Here is a 15841-nt window from a genome sequence, read left to right as displayed (position 1 = left end):
CAACTCCCATCGAAAATCAAAGCAGGCTATGAGAATTTCCGTTCGCCCTTACGTCCTAAACCCTACGCGTTGCTATCGATGTCAGCGGTTCAATCACACCAGCCAGTCCTGTTCCAATCCGGCCAAATGTGTTAGGTGTGGCAAGGATGTCCATGAGGGTGCTTGTCCACATCCATCCCCTCGCTGCATCAACTGTATGGGTGACCACGCTGCTTCCTTTCGAGATTGTCCCGTTTTAAGGACGAAAAGCTCATCCAGGAAATAAGAGTGAAGCAAAAGGTGTCGACCTTTGCTGCTCGAAAATTATGCGCCAGTCGACAGCCCACCGTACCTCAGAAAGGAAAATACAGCACTGTCCTTGCTTCTCCTCGGCCAACAAAGGAGGCGGCCACGCAGACTTGCGACCTCAACTTTAGTGTCACGGTCGTCAGATCGTCCAGCGCGAATATCGCCCGTTCAACCTCACCACTTTCGCCTGCCCACTCTATGGCTCACCCTTCTTCAGGTTCTGCTAAATCTCGAGCCCAAAAGTCAGACACAAAGACTTCGAAGAAAGAGCATACTCGTGAAGAGTTTTTACGTACCGCAACTTCACAACCATCGGTTCCTCCTTCATCTAAACATCACGCTTCCGAGAAGGCTACAAAGAAACCCAGTTCCTCTCCTTCTCCGCCAAGGCGTGTCCCATCTACAGCACCACCTGGCGGAAATCGCCCTCGACCGTCTTCCGTGTCGCCGAGGCGCACTGCTGGTGGCCGGTCAACTGGCCGATCGCTGGTGGCAGGAGCTGCTCCTGACCAACCTATGGATCAGGATCTTCTGCCTTCGGCTGAATGCCATTCCATGCTGTCGGTCGCAAGCTCTGAGCAGTCGTTGAGTTGACAGCACCCTTGGTCACATTCCTCCATTTTCTGTTCACCCTATGTCCATTATCCACTGGAATATCCGCGGTATTCGAGCCAATCGGGATGAATTGTCGATCCTCTTACGATCCTACTCGCCGGTCATCTTCTGTCTTCAGGAAACAAAGCTGCATCCCTATGACCGCTTTGATCTCCCTCATTTTCAGTCCGTCCGATATGATCTCCCCTCTGTTGAAGGCACTCCAGCACATGGAGGACTCGTGATTCTTCTCCATGAAACTCTCCATTATTACCCAATCCATTTAAACACTTCCTTCCAAGCTGTCGCCGTTTGTCATTCCCTTTCCGGAAACACGTTCTCTCTTTGTACTGCATACATTCCATCGTTCACACCAATGGCACGAGCTGATCTCCTTAATCTTCTTGGTCAGCTTCCACCCCCCTATTTGCTGGTTGGGGACTTCAATGCCCACCACCCGCTTTGGGATCTCCACATCCTTGTCCACGTGGCTCACTATTGCTAGACATCTTCCACCAAGCGGATCTAGTCTGCCTCAACACTGGGGTCCCCACATTTTTGTCTGCCTCCACGACAAATTTATCTCATTTGGACCTTGCGGTCGGTACTGTTCCGCTAGCTCGGCGCTTCGAATGGTTCGCCCTTGATGATACACACTCGAGTGACCACTTTCCATGTGTCCTTCGACTGCAGCCTCAACTGCCATACATGCGCCCGCGACGCTGGAAGTTTGCCCAAGCTGATTGGACACTTTTTCGTCTCTAGCGACATTCGATGACCGTCACTTTCCCAGCGTCGACGATGAGGTCACCCATATTACCGACGTTATTCTTACAGCTGCGGAACATTGAATACCACGCACCTCCGCATTGCCCCGGCGCCCCCCAGTTCCTTGGTGGAACGAGGCATGCCGTGACGCAATACGTGAGCGGCGACGTGCTCTTAGCATTTTCCGTCACCATCCAACTTTGGCAAACTGTATCCGATATAAGCAGCTCCATGCGCGATGCCGTCGCGTCATCCGCGATAGCAAGAACGCAAGCTGGAAATTCTTTATTAGCTCATTTAACACCTTCACTCCCCCCCCCCCCCCCCTGCGGGTCCGGGGATTAGAATAGGCCAGCGGTATTCCTGCCTGTCGTAAGAGGCGACTAAAAGGAGTCCATCCCCCTCACGGGGGTAGTTAGCGCCTGCGTCCGGAGACGGACGGTTCCACGACCTATAATCGTGGTCTTTTTGGTTTTTTCACTTCTCGTTTCTTCCTTCCTTTTGTTGGTTCCTTTCTTTGCCCTTCTCCACCTCAGTCTTCCTTACTCTTTCCCTTGACTTCTCCTTGCCTTCTCCTTGCCTTCTTCTCCTTGCCTTCTCCTTGCCTTCTTCTCCTTGCCTTCTCCTTGCCTTCTTCTCCTTGCCTTCTCATTGCCTTTTTCTCCTTGCCTTCTTCTCCTTGCCTTCTCATTGCCTTTTTCTCCTTGCCTTCTCTGGTCTCCGCCTCGGCGTTTGAGACAGTCTGTCCTCTTTCTCCCTCTCTCTCTTCTTTTTCCTCTTCTTCCTTCCTCCCTGTGCGTGCCTGAAGGCCGACCCACGCGTTCGCACGCGTAGCCGGTGACGGGGTAACGCGTAAGTCCCCGCCCTGGGTAGACATGTAAGGCACGCGCGTACCCCCTGGTAAAGGCCAGGCCCGGGGAGGGGTGATTGCCTGAGCTGATACCTTCTGACCATGCCGATTGGTCCCTCCGTCCGTTTCTCGGGAAGTGTGACCTGAGGTGTAAACATTCACCTAAGGCGGGAGTGCCCTCTGAGAGGGTCCCCACAAGGAAGGAGCGCGCCATCTGAGACGCTGGCAATCATGGGGGATTCCTCCGCAAAGGATTCTACTCCATCTCTCTCGACTTCGACCCAAAAACGGAAACGTGACCAGCCAACAGTGACAAAAGTACTACCGCCTGCCCCACAGTTACTCGTCGTTTCTCGATCTGAGGACTGAAAGGATTTTTCCTCTGTCAACCCTTTCGTTATTCAGAAGGGCGTAGATGCCATAGCCGGATCTGTCAAATCTTGTACCAGGTTGCGTAACGGCACCTTATTAATAGAAACTGAGAGTGCCTTTCAGGCACAAAAACTGCTTCGGGCCACCCTCCTGTACACGTTCCCTGTCCGGGTGGAGGCCCACCGAACTTTGAATTCGTCTCGTGGTGTAGTCTATACTAGCTCCCTCGACGGATTGACTGACGAGGAGCTTCAATCTTTCCTCGCTGAGCAGGGCGTGACGGCTGTCCATAGGGTCATGAAACAGGTCAACAATGACCTTCTACCGACCCGGACACTTTTCTTGACCTTCGATAGTGTTAAGCTGCCATCGCGCATCAAGGCGGGCTACGAGGTTATTTCTGTTCGCCCCTATGTCCCGACACCTACGCGCTGCTACCAGTGTCAGCGTTTCAATCACACTCGACAGTCTTGTTCCAATGCGGCTAAATGTCACTTGTGGCAGGGATGCCCATGAGGGTGACTGTCCACCTCCGTCTCCTCGTTGTGTGAACTGTCAGGGTGACCATGCCGCATCCTCCCGCGACTGTCCTGTCTATAAGGAAGAACGCTGTATCCAAGAAATTCGGGTCAAAGAGTGTCCACCTCGGCTGCTCGCAAGCTATTGGCTAGTAGGAAGCCCACGCTGCTCCCAGCGGGGAAATACAGTACTGTCCTCGCCTCTCCTCGGACTACCCGGGAGGTAGCAACCCAGACATGCGATCTGACCTTCAGCACCACGGTCGTCCGTTCGGCCAGTGCTAAGATCGCGCGGTCGACGTCACCTCTTCCTCCCATCACCCCACAGACACCAGCACCTTCCTCAGCTTCTGCTAAGACGAAGACATCGAAGTCAGATGCACGGGCCTTCAAGAAGGAACCATCCCATGTAGACTTCCTCCGTACCTCGACCTCCCAGCCTTCGACCGGTACTTGCACTAAACGTCCTTCCAAAAAGGCGCATAGGAAGCACAGTTCTCCTTCTCCGCCACGGCGAATTTTTTCTCCTGCGCCACCCAGCGGTTGCCGCCCCAGGCCGTCATCCGTTTCGCCTGGCCGAACCGCTGGTAGCCGTACATCTGCCCGTTCACCGGCGGAGGAAGCTCCCCCTCCCGGCCATCCTCCCGAGATGGCCGATGACCCTATAGACCCAATGGACGATGACTGTCCGCCTACTGATAGCGGCGGCAGTGCTCGCTCGCAGCCAGGCCCTCAGCGGCCTTCGAGGTGACCACTTCTCTCATCCTCCTTTTCTTACGATGGCACTTATTCACTGGAATATTCGCAGAATTCGCTCCAACCGAGAGGACTTGAAGTTGCTGCTCCGCTTGCACCGTCCGCTCGTCGTGGCCCTCCAGGAAACGAAGCTACGCCCATGCGATCAAATTGCCTTGGCACACTACACCTCTGTGCGTTTTGACCTACCCCCTGTGGTAGGTATCCCAGCTCATGGAGGGGTTATGTTACTGGTCCGGGATGATATTTACTAAGATCCCATCACGTTGCACACCGGCCTGCAGGCAGTTGCCATCCGCATTACTCTCCCCACTTTTACGTTTTCCTTTTGTACCGTTTACACTCCATCGTCCTCTGCCGTTACCAGGGCAGACGTGATGCAACTTATTGCTCAGCTACCTGCACCATTTTTGTTAACTGGAGACTTCAATGCCCACCATCCCCTTTGGGGCTCTCTAGCATCCTGCCCAAGGGGCTCCTTGTTAGCAGACCTTTTCAACCAGCTCGATCTTGTCTGCCTCAATACTGGCGCCCCTACTTTTCTTTCGGACACATCTCACACCTATTCCCATTTAGACCTCTCTATATGTACTCCCCAACTTGCACGCCGGTTTGAGTGGTATGCACTTTCTGATACATATTCGAGCGACCACTTCCCGTGTGTTATCCATCTCCTGCAGCATACCCCCTTTCCGTGCTTCTCTAATTGGACCATCTCCAAGGCAGACTGGGGGCTCTTCTCTTCCAGGGCGACCTTTCAGGATCAAACCTTTACAAGCTGCGATCGTCAGGTCGCACACCTCACGGAAGTCATTCTCGCTGCTGCTGAATATTCCATCCCTCACCCTCCTTCTCCACGTCGCGTACCGGTCCCCTGGTGGACCGCAGCATGTAGAGACGCTTTACGTGCTCGTCGACGTGCTTTACGCACATTTAAACGCCACCCTACAGTGGCGAATTTTATCAATTATAAACGATTACGTGCTCAGTGTCGTCGTATTATCAAAGAAAGCAAGAAAGCCAGCTGGGCTGCTTTCACAAGCTCCTTCAACAGTTTTACTCCTCCTTCTGTTGTCTGGGGTAGCCTGCGCCGGCTATCTGGCACTAAGGTCCACTCACCAGTTTCTGGCTTGAAGGTCGCGAATGACGTCCTTGTGGCCCCTGAGGCTGTCTCCAATGCCTTCGGCCGCTTTTTAGCAGAGGTTTCGAGCTCCGCTCATTACCACCCTGCCTTCCTCCCCCGCAAACAGGCAGAGGAGGCTAGGCCACCTAACTTCCGCTCCTCGAATTGTGAAAGTTATAATGCCCCATTCACCATGCGGGAACTCGAAAACGCACTTGGCCGATCACGGTCCTCCGCTCCAGGGCCAGATTCTATTCATATTCAGATGCTGAAGAACCTTTCTCCTGCGGGTAAAGGTTTTCTTCTTCGTACATACAATCGCATCTGGATTGAGGGACATGTTCCCGCATGCTGGCGCGAGTCTATTGTCCCGATTCCTAGCCGGGGAAGGACAAGCACTTGCCTTCCAGTTATCGACCCATCTCGCTTACCAGCTGTGTCTGTAAAGTGATGGAGCGAATGGTTAACTCTCGATTGGTTTGGCTGCTCGAGTCTCGACGCCTACTTACCAATGTGCAATGTGGATTTCGTAGGCGCCGCTCTGCTGTTGACCATCTGGTTACCTTGTCGACCTTCATTATGAATAACTTCTTGCGGAAGCGCCCGACCGCGGCTGTGTTCTTTGATTTGGAGAAGGCTTACGACACCTGTTGGAGGGCGGGCATTCTCCGCACCATGCATACATGGGGCCTTCGCGGTCGCCTCCCTCTTTTTATTCGTTCCTTTTTAATGGATCGACAGTTCAGGGTACGTGTGGGTTCTGTCCTGTCCGACACCTTTCGCCAGGAGAATGAGGTGCCACAGGGCTCAGTTTTGAGCGTCGCTCTCTTCGCCATCGCGATCAATCCAATAATAGATTGCCTCCCAGCTGATGTATCAGGCTCCCTTTTCGTGGACGATTTTACCATCTATTGCAGTGCACAGTGTACACGTGTCCTGGAGCGCTGTCTTCAGCGTTCTCTTGACCGTCTTTACCCCTGGAGTGTCGCCAATGGCTTCCGTTTTTCTGCCGAGAAGACGGTCTGTATTAACTTCTGGCGCTACAAAGAGTTTCTCCCACCGTCCTTACGACTCGGTCCCGTTGCTCTCCCAATCGTGGAGACAACCAAATTTTTAGGCCTTACATTTGACAGGAAACTTAGCTGGTCTCCACATGTGTCATATTTGGCCGCCCGTTGTACCCGTTCTTTAAATGTCCTCCGTGTTCTCAGTGGTATGTCGTGGGGAGCGGATCGAACCGTCCTACTTCGTCTATATCGGTCGATCGTCCGCTCCAAGCTGGATTATGGGAGCTTCGTATACTCCTCTGCACGGCCATCCATCTTACGCCGCCTCAACTCCATACAACATCGGGGTTTACGACTTGCGATCGGAGCATTTTATACCAGTCCCGTAGAGAGTCTTCATGCTGACGCTGGCGAATTGCCACTCACCTACCGGCGCGATATACTGCTTTGTCGGTATGCCTGTCGGCTACTGTCAATGCCCGACCATCCGTCTTATCGTTCCTTTTTTGACAACTCTCTTGACCGTCAATACGGGTTGTATGTCTCTGCCCTGCTACCCCCTGGAGTTCGCTTTCGTCGCCTCCTTCAACACCTTAATTTTTCACTCCCTGCAACCTTTCGAGTGGGCGAGAGCCGCACGCCACCTTGGCTCCAGGCTCAGGTCCGCGTTCACCTTGACCTCAGCTCGCTCCCAAAAGAGGTCACCCCCGGTTCGGTCTACCACTCCCGTTTTTTGGAACTTCGTTCGAAGTTCATCAACATGACTTTCATTTATACAGGTGGCTCTAAGACCAATGGCGGGGTCGGGTGTTCCTTTATTGTCGAGGCACAAAGTTTCGGCTCCATGGCCATTCTTCGGTCTTCACAGCTGAGCTCTTTGCCCTCTACCAGGCTGTTCTTTACATCTGCCGCCACCGACATTCTGCTTATGTCATCTGCTCAGATTCCCTGAGCGCCATCCAGAGCCTCGGTGATCCGTACCCGGTTCACCCTTTCGTACACCGGATCCAAAGCTCTCTTCAGCAGCTGGTTTACGTCGGTTCTCCAGTTAGCTTTATGTGGGTTCCTGGCCATGTCGGTATCCCTGGGAACGAAGCTGCAGATGCCGCGGCCAAGGCTGCGGTCCTCCAGCCTCGGACAGCTTCTTGTTGTGTCCCTTCGTCCGATTTTGGCAGGGTCATTTGTCGGCGCATCTTATCGCTGTGGCATGCCCATTGGGCTGCACTTACCGACAACAAGCTTCGGGCCTTAAAACCTCTTCCCGTGGCTTGGACGTTCTCCTCACGCCCTTCTCGGCGGGAGGAGGTCGTTTTAGCCCGGTTAAGAATTGGACACTGCCGGTTCAGCCATCGCCATCTGCTGACGGCTGCGCCGGCGCCGTTCTGCCCATGTGGGCACTTGCTGACGGTTAGACACATTTTAATGTCCTGTCCAGATCTTAACACACTGCGCCTCGATCTTAACCTGCCGAATACTTTCGATGCCATTTTAGCGGATGACCCACGAGCAGCTGCTCGTGTTCTTCGTTTTATCAATTTGACAAACCTCGCTAAGGACATTTGATGATGCTGTTTTTTAATCCTATGCCTGTCAGTCTCTTTTATCGTGTTTTCCCTTTTAGTTGTTGTGGTCAACTTGTGCCTTGCGGTGCATTCTTAGAGTAGTCAGGGCGCTAATGACCATTGAAGTTGTGCGCCCTAAAACCACAAAAAAAAAACCCTTCACTCCCTCCTCGGAAGTTTGGAGTCGGCTTCGACGGTTCTCAGGCGCGCCTGGTTTCTCCCCGGTCTCTGGGCTCACTGTCGCGCATGATACATTCGTGGACCCCGTCGCAATTTCTAACTCGTTGGGTCAGCACTTTGCTGAGATTTCGAGCTCTTCCAATTACCCGCCAGCGTTTCTCCCGAAGAAACGTGCAGCGGAAGTGCGACCTCTTGCTTTCTCCTCTCAAAATCGCGAAAGCTATAATACTGTTTTCTCCATGCGGGAACTCCAACATGCACTCTCTTCTTCTCGCTCCTCCGCCCCCAGGACCGGATGGTATCCACGTCCAAATGTTGCTGCATTTATCAACCCATAGTCAGCGTTACCTCCTTCGCCTTTATAATCGAATTTGGACCGACAGTACTTTTCCCAGACGATGGCGGGAAGCTATCGTCGTTCCTGTTCCGAAATCTGGAAAGGACAAACATCTCCCCTCTAGCTATCGCCCCATTTCTCTCACGAATAGTGTCTGTAAGGTTTTGGAGCGTATGGTGAATTACCGTTTAGCGTGGTGGCTGGAATCCCGCAGTCTTTTAACACCTGCCCAATGCGGATTCCGAAAGCATCGTTCTGCAGTTGACCATCTTGTTGCTCTCTCCACTTATATCATGAACAATTTTCTCCGGAAACGCCAAACAGTAGCAATATTTTTTGATCTGGAGAGAGCATACGATACCTGTTGGAGGACAGGCATCCTCCGCACACTGTTCTCTTGGGGCTTTCCAGGTCGGCTACCCCTTTCTCTTCGCGAATTTATGGCAGAGCGCACATTTAGGGTGCGGGTGAACACTACTCTCTCCCATAATTTCTTCCAAGAAAACGGGGTACCCCAGGGCTCCGTGCTGAGTGTTGTACCGTTTGCCATTGCCATCAATCCAATTATGGATTGTCTCCTTCCTGATGTCTCGGGCTCCCTCTTTGTGGACAATTTTGCAATCTACTACAGCTCTCAACGGACCAGCCTTCTTGAACGACGTCTTCAAGGATGTCTCGATCGCCTCCACTCGTGGAGCATCGAAACCGGCTTCCGTTTCTCACCCAGTAAGACCGTTTGTGTTAATTTTTGGCGACGTAAGGAGTTTCTTCCGCCCTCCTTACATCTAGGTCCTGTCAACCTTTCGTTTTCAGACGTCGCTAAATTCTTGGGTCTTATGTTTGACAGAAAACTGTGCTGGTCCTCCCACATTTCCTATCTTTCGGCTCGCTGTCTGCGATCCCTTAACACCCTCCGTGTCCTGAATGGTACCTCCTGGGGAGTGGACCGAGTGGTCCTCCTCCGCCTCTAACGCGCCTTAGTGCGCTCGAAATTGGATTATGGAAGCATAGTCTACTCCTCTGCTCGGCCGCCTATTCTTCGGCGTCTCGACTCTATCCACCACCGTGGATTACGTTTAGTGTCTGGAGCTTTTTACACTAGCCCTGTGGAAAGCCTTTATGCTGAGACTGCTGAACCTCCGCTGTCCAATCGGCGAGCAGTCCTTCTGAGTCGTTATGCTAGCCATCTGTCTTCCATGCCTGCTAATCCAGCCCATGACATTTTTTTTCGACGCCTCCTTTGATATAGGGTATGCAGGCCGCCCCTCCTCCCTACTACCACCGGGAGTCCGCTTCCGTCAACTGCTCCATTCTCTTTCCTTCCGCTTTCCTAAAAACCTTCTTGACAACTTGGGGTACAGCACCGCCTTGGCTCCGTCCCCGGTTCTGCCTGCTCCGTGACCTTTGTCGATTTCCCAAGGATGGTACCCCCCCCCCCCTTCACTTGTTTATCGTCGGGCATTTGCTGCTCTGTCCACAAATGACGGACGCCCCATTTATTTACACCGACGGCTCGAAAACATTGTTAGGTGTAGGGAGTGCCTATATTGTTGGAGACACCCCAAATCACTTTCGGCTTCCCGACCAGTGTTCGGTTTATACTGCGGAGCTTTCCGCTGTTCTCCAGGCTGTCCACTACATCCGCCGTCATCAGCGGATACAGTACGTTATCTGCTCAGATTCTCTCAGCTCTCCCCTCAGTCTCCAAGCTCTTTATCCTGTGCACCCTCTGGTCCACCGGATTCAGGACTGTCTTCGCTTGCTCCACCTGGAGGGCGCCTGGGTGGCGTTCCTCTGGCTCCTGGGACACGTTGGTATCTGTGGAAATGAGGCGGCCGATATTGCAGCCAAGGCTGCAGTCTCTCTTCCTCGGCCAGCTATTCAATCGATTCTGTTCGCCGATCTACGGAGCGTTCTATGTCGACGTGTTCTTCATTTATGGCACACGCATTGGTCGACACTTACCCATAATAAATTGCGGGACGTGAAAGCTCGTCCTTGTGCTTGGACCTCTCCCTCCCGAACGCGTCGTCAGGAGGAGGTAATTTTAATTAGACTCCGGATAGGGCACTGTCTTTTTAGCCATCGACATCTTTTAAGCGGCGATCCTCCCCCACTCTGTCCCCACTGCGCTCAGCTGTGGACGGTAAGACACCTTTTAATTGAGTGCCCCTATTTTAATCCGTTACGCTCCCGTCTACAGCTATCGCCTGATCTATCGTCGATTTTAGCAGATGACACGCGCTCAGCCGACCGCGTTCTCCAGTTTATTAGTGCCAGTGAAATGATGTCAGTCATTTGAAGCTTTTTTTTTTTTGGGGACTACCAACCCCTTTCTGTAGTGGATTTTTAAGCCTTCCTTCTGCTTTTTCTCCAATTTTATGACTTCCCATTGCTGCTGGTTTTCAATTTCGGTTTTTTACTGTTTCCCAAGTCACGGGCTAAGCGCTAATGACATTAGCAGTTTTGCGCCCTAAAACCAAAACAAAAAAAATCGCGGTCGTCAAGGGCATTCCTCATCGGATAACTGACATGACGAGGATGGCACTGTCTTCTGCTCATGTCCGTGTGGTTTTTGATATAGTTCTGGACGCCCTACAACAGCCCAGGAGAGGCATCTTGCTTGCTGGCATCAACTGGGACAGGTTTCATGCGGCCTTGACGGACTCACTCGCCGCCGCACCGCTCCCTGTTGACGCTGGAGCGGACGCAGCACCTCTGCACTTCGCAGCAACCACGATCGACGCAGCCCGAGCAGCCACGCCGCCCTTACCACGCAATCCGCCTGACTACTCCCGACAGCTGCCGCCGGACATCCTTGCGGCCATCACTGAGAAGAACCGGGTCTACCGGGAGTGGCAGCGGACACGAAATGGAGACACCAAGCGTCTCCTCAACAGGATGCGTCGGGACATCCGGGCCGCCATTGACAACCATCGCCATCGCGACTGGAGTAACAAGGTCGCCACCCTCTGCCTCGACGACGACGGCTTGGCCTGGCGGACGACGAAGAATTTCCTACACCGCACGCAACGTCTCACTCTGCTGATGGTCAATGGTCAGCCTGTCTGCGAACCAGCTGCGAAAGCTGATGCCCTAGACGACGTCTTTGAGGCTGCGTTTACGCCGGTAGAAGACCCAACCGGCGCTGTCCAAGGCGACCTGGTTACTGTCCGGCTTCACGCTACCTGGAGGCACGCAACGACGACGACATCATTGAAGAGAGAATGGCGAAGAGGTGTCCTCCATCCTGCGTGCCCTGAACGCCAGGAAAGCTGCGGGCCCAGACGAAGTTTCCAATGCCCTTCTCCAGAAGTTACCACCAGTGGCTGTTACTCATCTCGCAAACGTCTTTAATGAAATCCTCCAGTCCCACAGTTTTCCTCAGCCCTGGAAGCATGCAGATATCGTGGCGATTCCAAAGATGGGGGAAGGATCTGCTCCACCCCACGAACTACAGGCCTATTAGTTTACTGCCGGCTGTCTCCAAGGTCTTTGAGAGGCTGTACATCAGGCGACTGCAGCGCCACGTTGACGAGGAAGGCCTCCTGACCCAAGAGCAGTTCGGGTTTCGCGGGGGCCACTCGGCAGTTCACCAATCCTTCGGCTAGTGGAAGATGCGTTCGCCGCCCTCGAGCAGCGAGAGTTCTTCGGCGCAGTGTTCCTGGACGTGTCACTTGCTTTAGATAGTGTGTGGCACCGTGGCCTCTTACTCATACTTTTTGAACTTTGGGGTACCGGCGTCGCACGTCCGTCTCATGCGGTCCTATCTTGAAGATCGGACCTTCCATGTCCGGGCCGCGCATGGATTGTCCACCGTCCGCCGCATCAACGACGGTGTGCCACAGGGCTCGGTCTTGGGGCCACTCCTGTACTCACTGTACACTTCTGATGCACCGAAGATCGACCAGTGCGACTCGCCCTGTACGTGGATGACATGGCTCTATATACGAGAAGCCTCACTGCCGCCATCATGCGCCGCCGTCTGCAGCTCGCCGTTGAAACCCTGGCAGCATGGGCCGTCAAGTGGCGTCTACAATTCAACGGGGCCAAGACGCAGTTCCTGATCGTCACCAGAAGACTCGTTCCTACGGGTCTGCAACTGCTCACCATCGGTGGAAGCCCTATCCCGTGGTGTCCAATGGCGTTTTACCTCGACGTCACCATCGACCACCGACTCACGTGGGGTCCGCACATCCACGAAGTGAAGAACAAAGTGTGGAACAGGCTCCGCAAACTCTACCCGGTGCTGAACCCCAGGTCCCAATTACCACCACGGCTGGGCATCACGCTGTACAAGGCGCTGCTCCGCTCTGTACTCCAATACGCCACCGCCATCTGGGGGAACGCCACCGCCGACACCAACCTGAAGAAGCTGGAGACACTGCAGAATCGCATACTTCGGCTGGCCTTACACCTGCCTTAAGATTTCCCCAGCGCTCATCTTCATGACATCGCGGAAGTACCTCTGCTCCGTGACCCCTTCAAGACGACCGCCCGCACCTTTTACGAACGTGCTGGCCGGTCAACCAACGCCCAAATCCGGACGCTGGGCCGCAAGCTGCCGCGCAGCGTCACAAACAGATGGCCACACTTGCTCGCTGCCGAACTATGCTGAGGAAACACCCCTGAAGACAATCGACAAGTGAGGACGCATTACATCAGCATGCGTGGGAGGCAAAGCAATAACTGCTGCGGACTCCATCACACATCGGAGGACAAGTTATCTCCGTGAAGATCCACGTGACGCAACGGGGACGCGGACCGCGAACGAAACATTCATTACGAAGCGCCCAGCAAGGAACAGAAGTGGAGACCAAGAAAACAGGCAACATACAGAGCATCAGACAGTACAGATGACGACCGCGACCCCATAGAGCGGCCGAGCCGGGCGCGGACGGCAGTGGGAACACCAGCGACCAGAGAGGACCCTGGAAGCCGCGTCTGGCGGGCGCGGTTCGCGGAGGGAGTACTCGATGCGGCGCGGACCGACTAGAAAGCGCCCAGAACCTTACAGGCATAAATACTGGACTCGATCCGCCCAAGGTCCATTCTTGGGTAGCACCTGAAGAAGACAGCTAGTTACGCCGTCGAAATATCGTGCGAGAACGACGCGAATATCTGACAAGTTTCGTTTTTTTTTTTTTTCCAAAATGTCAACAGGTCGCCGGGCAAGCTTGAAGAATTACATCAGAAGACTCTACGGCGAGGACGTGTACCGCAACATCAAGAAGCTGGACTAGCTTCAACAAAGGAAAGGGAGAGTGCCGATTTCTGTTTCCTGCGGAGATGCCGAGAAGGGGAGGTAGTTCCAGTATTTTCCAAGATCAAGCACCATGACAATTCCAGAATGGCGAACAAGATCGAACACCAAGCTAACATTGCGCTGGTAAGGGGGAGAGTGCGTGACATGCGCTATCAACTGGATGTGACGTCCAGGGAGTTTCTTTGACTCCATCTTTCCATAGCAGCTTCCCTGACCAATCAAGACTGGGACCAGGTTGATGGCGCCTCCTGGTACCTAGCAGAATGCATCAGGAAGAAATCAATGGCATGCTAACTACCCAAGTTTGAAAGCCTCAACAAGGAGCAACACAATGGGGACACACATACAGTGGTCAACATGGGCGACAAGCAGCTTGACAAGACCACCTTAAGAGTACTCATCAAGGTCCTCAACTTTGCAATGACATCCAGGAACGAGCCTGTCGCAACTTTCATCAGTGCAGTCGAGCAAGCCACCAACAGGCTACCATCCAGTGTCGCTGAAGGGATCCATAGAGCGACGAGCAGGGTGCTCACCAAGACGAAGCCACCCAAATCCAAATCTGAAACAATGAAAGGTTGGCACTCAGGCAACTCCAGGAGGATGACAGCATTGTGGTGATGGCAGCAGACAAGGGGAACTCCAGTCATCCTAAAGGAGACAGAGTATAACAGAAAAGTGCAACAACTTCCGGAGGATCCTGCATACAAACCAGTAGAAAGTCATCAAACAGCTGTGTTCCAAAGCACAAGTTCTACCCAGACTGTATGGACTCCCCAAGGTTCACAAGAATGGGTTGCCTCTTCGACCTATTTTTAGCAACATCGGCGCTGCCACCTATCCTACTGGAAACTACCTAAAGAAGACGCTGGCAACATATATGGGTAAATGTGTGCATCACATTCGAAACTCAAAGGACTTCCTACAATGGCTGAGGCAACTATACATCGTGAACTCTAACATAATGGTCAGTTTCGATGTGGTGTCTTTCTGCACATGAGTACCACTGAATGACTCGCTCGACCTTACTGGAGAGAGGTTCGATGGACCTCTCCTCAACCTATTCAGGCATGTACTAACCTCGATGTACTTAATATATGTGGGTCAATTACATGAGCAAACGGAGGAGGTGGCAATGGGCAGCCCTCTATCACCAGTGGTTACCAACCTATTCATGGAATGATTTGAAGAGGAGGCTCTTAATAGGCCACATCAACCCAAGTGGTTTTTTTTATAGATATGTGGACGATACCTTCATGTGGCCCCATGGTAGGGAGAAGCTACATGATTTTTCTGGACCATCTGAATTCACGCCACCCGAATATAGCATTCACAATGGAACTGGAGAAGGATGAACAACTCACATTCCTGGATGTATTAGTCAAGAGGAAGAATGGTGGCACATTTGGACACGGTGTTTACCGAAGACCGACACACACTGACTTATAGCTGCAAGCCAACAGCTGCCACCATCTGGCACAGAAGACTAGAGTGCTCAGAACTCTAGTCCACAGAGCACATACTCTGTCAGACCAAAACAATTTGGCGATGGAAAGAGAACACTTACAGTCGGTGTTCAGCAAGAATGGATTCTCATCTAGATACATCCAGAAGGCACTTGACCTGCCAGTCAACCACAGGATCCAGAAGAACCAGAAGAGGTGAAGAGGGTGGCATACTTCTCAAATGCTGGACCCAACTCTGCTAAGATCAGCAGAATTGTCATGAAACATGACATCAAGAGCGTATTTTGCCCACCCACTAAGATTGGGACAATGTTGGGGAATGTAAAGGATGACCTGGGGTTACAGAAGCCAGGCATTTATAACATACCATGTGAGTGTGGGATGTCATACATCAGCCAGACCACCAAGACTGTAGACATTGGGTGTAAAGAACAGACAGGCAACCAAATCAGCCATAGCAGAACACTATCTAAAGCTCGGTCACTCGATGAACTACAATGACACCAAGATTGTCACACACATCCCTAGATATTGGGACAGTGTCATAAGAGTCCATCGAGATCAATATCGTGGAGAATCTCATCAACCGTGACAATGAATACCAGTTCTGCACAGCCTGGGACCCGGCTCTTGAAATTATGAAAACTCAACGCAAAACACATCGAGATTACCCAAGAAACAGGAGTGGGGACCAAGAAAACAAGCCACAAGACAGCACTGTTCCATATCGTTGAAACTGCTAGAGGTGTGTTGT

Source organism: Schistocerca americana, chromosome 2, assembly GCF_021461395.2.
Source record: "Schistocerca americana isolate TAMUIC-IGC-003095 chromosome 2, iqSchAmer2.1, whole genome shotgun sequence".
NCBI lineage: Eukaryota > Metazoa > Arthropoda > Insecta > Orthoptera > Acrididae > Schistocerca > Schistocerca americana.
Note: the sequence above shows the minus strand (reverse complement) of the source record.